Below are 4,768 nucleotides of genomic sequence, written 5' to 3'. Positions count from 1 at the left end.
TGTATTATTTTGCTACTTTTCTTTAGGTGTCAGATTTTCAAAATAAAAAGAGAAAAAAAGAGCTCAAAAATAAAATAAATGTAATTTATATTGTCTAGGACTAGTTTCTTCATCTGGCTGATAGGTATGTAAATTTTCTTTATAATCATTTATTAATCTAAACATTGTTTTAAGCATTTTTTCTGTATGCATATTTCACAAAAGGAAAAAGGTAAAATATGTGATGATGTATATAGAAATACTTCCAAAGATAAAACTGCTATACACTTGTTAAACATTAGCATTAAAAATTAAACTTTTTGCTGTATAACAACCAAACATAAATTAGGGGGCTTTTGTTATGTGGATTATTTACTAGAGATCAATTTATCAAGTTACATACTGAGGACCAATTTTTGAGGCTAGCAATAATAATGTGATTTTTCCAGGAGATAGTTCTTGCACAACCATCAATTCTAAATCTTGTTTACTTTTTAAAATGTTTTTATTGTTTCTTTTAGAGAGAGAGGAAGGGAGAGAGAGAGAAAAGCATAGATTTGAGAGAGAAATATCAATTGGCTGCCTCCTGCACGCCCCCTACTGGGGATGGAGCCCGCAACCTGGCCATGTGCCGTGACTGGCAGTTGAACTAGCACCTCTCAGTTCTCCATCCACTGAGGCACACCGACTGGGCTAAATCTTGTTTACTTTGATATTAGGTAGTATGTCCTTTTAAATAATTCCTATGAGCTGCATCATGACACCCTAATATTCATTTTGTCGGATATTCTAGCCATGGTACTTAAAATTTATTCCAACAAAACTCTGGATGAAAGTTTTATAATTATTCAAATATCATACACAATTTAAATTGTCCATACATAAATGTTGCTATTTTCTATAGGGTTTTCTAAATTCTTCATGAGGATTTTACAGTAATTTTTGTAAAACCCTCAAAGTCAAAAGTTATTTAGAATTTTGTGTTTTCCAACTGACTTAATATAGTTATATTAATCTACTTCATTGTCATCTTCTTAGTCATCCAAATCAATATGAAAATGTAAATCATCACTTTCTTCATTTCTTCTGCAGCTTATTCTACAGTTGGAACATAGATTATTGTCAATGTTTTCTTTTTTGAGTATTTATTAAACAGAGTAAGAATGTCTTCTTTCCACATTTTGCACAGACTTCAAATTCACAGGCACATAGCCTACACATTCTGTAATAAGAATCCTTCACTGTCTTTAGTAAACATTTAACATATTTTGTAGGCATTGAGAATGGTTTGTATTTGCTGTTTTTACACGCCATTCAAGAACTTCTTTACAGGGCTGACATACTCAATCATGAAGATTTGCATTGAGTTTCTTTGTCTGAAGACTTTTATTAAACTTGTCATTTTTGAAGTTAAACTTATTCTGGTGCTCTGAAACCTGGAATGGGCACCTTTTTTTTCCTTTTTCTGGGAGTTCATCACAGTTGCCATGCACTGGGACAAGAAAGATGTAAGGAAGACTAAGATCTTTCATTACGTTTTATAGTCCCACTATTTGATATTTAGAACTTGAGCTAGATAAAAGAAAAATAACATTTTTTAGAAACTTGAATGAGAGGCAAGGATTTTATTTTTATTTTCTTTTGCAGGGAATAACAATAGCAAATAGAATATGGTAACTGTGGTGCTTACTTGTGCTGTTCCACCTCCTGCCACTCTGTACCCCCAAAGCATCAAGGAAATGGTAAATGTACAAGTGAAGCCTAAAGGACTATGGGAAGTCAGTCTATCTAAAGGAGGCAGAAAAGTCCTTAGGAATACCAGTGTAAGAGGAAATTCCTTTTGACCGACCTCCCTCTTTCCTGTTCTGATGGATAATGGAGAAAAACACATACTTCAAATAGCAAAGAAGAATATATATCTGTGATTGCCTTTTGTCACAAAAATTATATATGAAAATTCAGTTCAAACTTTCAAAAAAGCAAGCTAGTTCTAGCTAACATTTTTTTCCTAACATCTCACCCCCAAGTGAAAATATCAGTGTTAAATGTGGATTCCTAATAAAACATCCTTTTCCTGAAATTAAGGATGGCCATTGAACTACATTGGTAGATATACTCTCGTCTCATTTTGTTCAGATTTACCTACAGCTTTCCTGACATCAACATACTTTACCTCCTCTTTAAACCTTGAATTCTGCTATTGATGCCTTTTTGAGGACAATGTCAATGTCATTCCTAGGCCACTTGACAACTGGATTGCTGCCTTAATTCCATTCAGATAGACTATTGGAGCAGTTCTGCGATTCTAATTTATGAACACCAATGTCCTCGTCTGGACAGGAACATTTGACTCCAAATCCCACCACTAACTTCCTAGAGCCATAAACTGTCTAGAAGTGAGTGAATTTAAAAACATACTTGAATGCCATATTTCTCTAGTTCAGATAACTAGTCGGAAAGGGTTTCAGAGTGCAAATGTGTGCATATTTTAAACATTTCCTCTCCTTTTATATATATACACACACACACACACACACACACACATATGTTGCCTTTGGGAGTTATTGAAACTTCCTTTATTCATTAGAGAAAAGCTAACTTGCCTTCTATTATTTAAGAAATGTTTTGTTTCCCATACGCACACAGAAATAACAGAACCATTAGCAAAGGGACAATACATTTCAGTTCCAATCCTTATAGTTGTTCATGATCTGATAGAGTAGAATATTGAGGGAAATCACTAGGAGTTTCCCCCACATTACATGTTATCCAGTTATTTTTTGCAGTGAGCATGAAAGGCCTGTTTGAAATTCTTGTGTCTTAAAGCCACGTTCTTTATCACAGAGACAAATAAAAAAATGACCTTTAAAATATATATTCTTCTAATTGTCTGCTGACAGTCCTTCATTGCCAAGTATCCTGTTTTTATGAGTAAGACCTGGTGATCAAAATAAAAGACACCTCAAAATTTAATTTCTTTCGGACTCTATGAAATACTATCGAGGTTGCTTTACATTCTTATGTCTTGGAAGTTTATATCTTGTATGAAGAGATTATTTGAGATTTATTGAAATAAAATAAGACTTTGTTGGGAGTGACATATCCAGGTATGCCCTGGAACAGTACTCATTGTTGCTGAGTTGACATCAAGACAGAATCTTCTAGTAACCTAAAGATATCAAGGTTATGTTGTTTTCACTGTTTTTAAGCAAAGGTTTTAAGGCAGTTTTTTGGATAGTAAGTAATACTCTAAGTCACACAAATCTGATTATCTGACATGAATTCCCTTCAGGACAATTGTAATTGGTACTTTTATACCAAGTGTTTTCATATATTTATTTTGTTTGCATGGTTAAAATAGTAAGTATGTATAGCATCGATAGTTACAAATTTACTTCAAATAAATTATTTTATTTTGGAAACTCAAATGAATTAAATTAGAACTATATATACTCTAAATGGATTATCTTAACACACTTCTATCAGAAACTGTTTCATTAAGTCATCAAAAGTTTAGAAGCTCAAGATTTTATAAATACAGTTAATAAGCCTGACCTTGTAATCAATAAAAAAGGCAATCCACATTGTTTTCAAAAACATATGTAGAACTGACCAAATTTGATCACAGAATAGTAAAAAAGGAAGTTTCAACAAATTCTTAAGAACAGATAACATGAAGAACAACATATCTGAGATTTATTATAAAATTAGACATAATCCAAATCTCTCTACATAAACCAAACCATTTAAGCCAGTGAGAGCAAACAACATTGCATATAACCTACAGAGTAAGAGACAGTGAACTTAAAAACCTCAATTTTTATGTAAGTTTGAAAATGAATGAATACCATATGATTCAATTTGGAGCCCCATCTGGGGTGGAATCTGGTGGAGAATTCAATAGAAGAATAGAAAGAACAGTGAGTTCCCAGCATTGTAGAACAAACTGTCTGATGGAGAGGGTTCTTCTCAGAATGCGGAAATAGTCAGAAAGGTCTGATCAGAGCATGAGCTAGATGAAATCAAAGTAAAGGGACTTGGCAAATATGTGGAACCAGGGGTGAAGTCTTGAGGAGGCACTAGGGGAGAGAAGGTAACTTAGAAGGAGTAATGTCCTTTGGAGACTTAGTGCAAAGGTAAAGAAGGCATCAAATAGACATTTGGGCTGTTTCCAGATCTTAGCTACTGTAAATAGTTCTGCTATAAACATGGGGATACACATATTCTTTCTGATTGGTGTTTCAGGCTTCTTAGGGTATATTCCTAGAAGTGGGATCACTGGGTCAAATGAAAGTTCAATTTTTAATTTTTTGAGGTAACACCATATTGTTTTCCATAGTGGCTGCACCAGTCTGCATCCCACCAGCAGTGTACTAGAGTCCCCTTTTCTCCACACCCTCGCCAACACTGATGATTTGTTGATGGCAGCCATTCTGACAGGTGTGAGGTGATACCTCATTGTTGTTTGAATTTGCATCTCTCTGATGATTAGTGATGTTGGGCATTTCTTCACATATCTCTTGGTCATTTGTAAGTCCTGTTTGGAGAGGTTTCTCTGCCCATTTTTTAATTGGGTTCTTTGTCTTTCTTTTGTTGAGTTGTATGAGCACTCTCTATATATGGATAGACAAGCTGTGGTACATATACACAATGGAGTACTATGCAGCTTTAAGAAAGAAAGATCTCTTATCCTTTGAGATGACATGGAGGGACCTGGAAAGTATTATCCTAAGCGAAACAAGCCAAACAGAGAAAGACAAGTACCATATGATCTCACTTATTTGTGGAA

General features: G+C 34.2%; 1 pseudogene; it reads right to left on the bottom strand.

Moving 5' to 3' along the window:
* Positions 1 to 989: 989 nt before the first annotated feature.
* LOC118619246 lies at positions 990 to 1,511 on the bottom strand (annotated as a pseudogene).
* Between the last annotated feature and the right edge of the window lie 3,257 nt (positions 1,512 to 4,768).

The sequence above is a fragment of the Molossus molossus genome, unplaced genomic scaffold, assembly GCF_014108415.1.
Source record: "Molossus molossus isolate mMolMol1 unplaced genomic scaffold, mMolMol1.p scaffold_m16_p_6, whole genome shotgun sequence".
Lineage (NCBI taxonomy): Eukaryota > Metazoa > Chordata > Mammalia > Chiroptera > Molossidae > Molossus > Molossus molossus.
The sequence above is the reverse complement of the archived record's forward strand: the minus strand, read 5'-3'. Positions and strand labels throughout refer to the sequence as shown.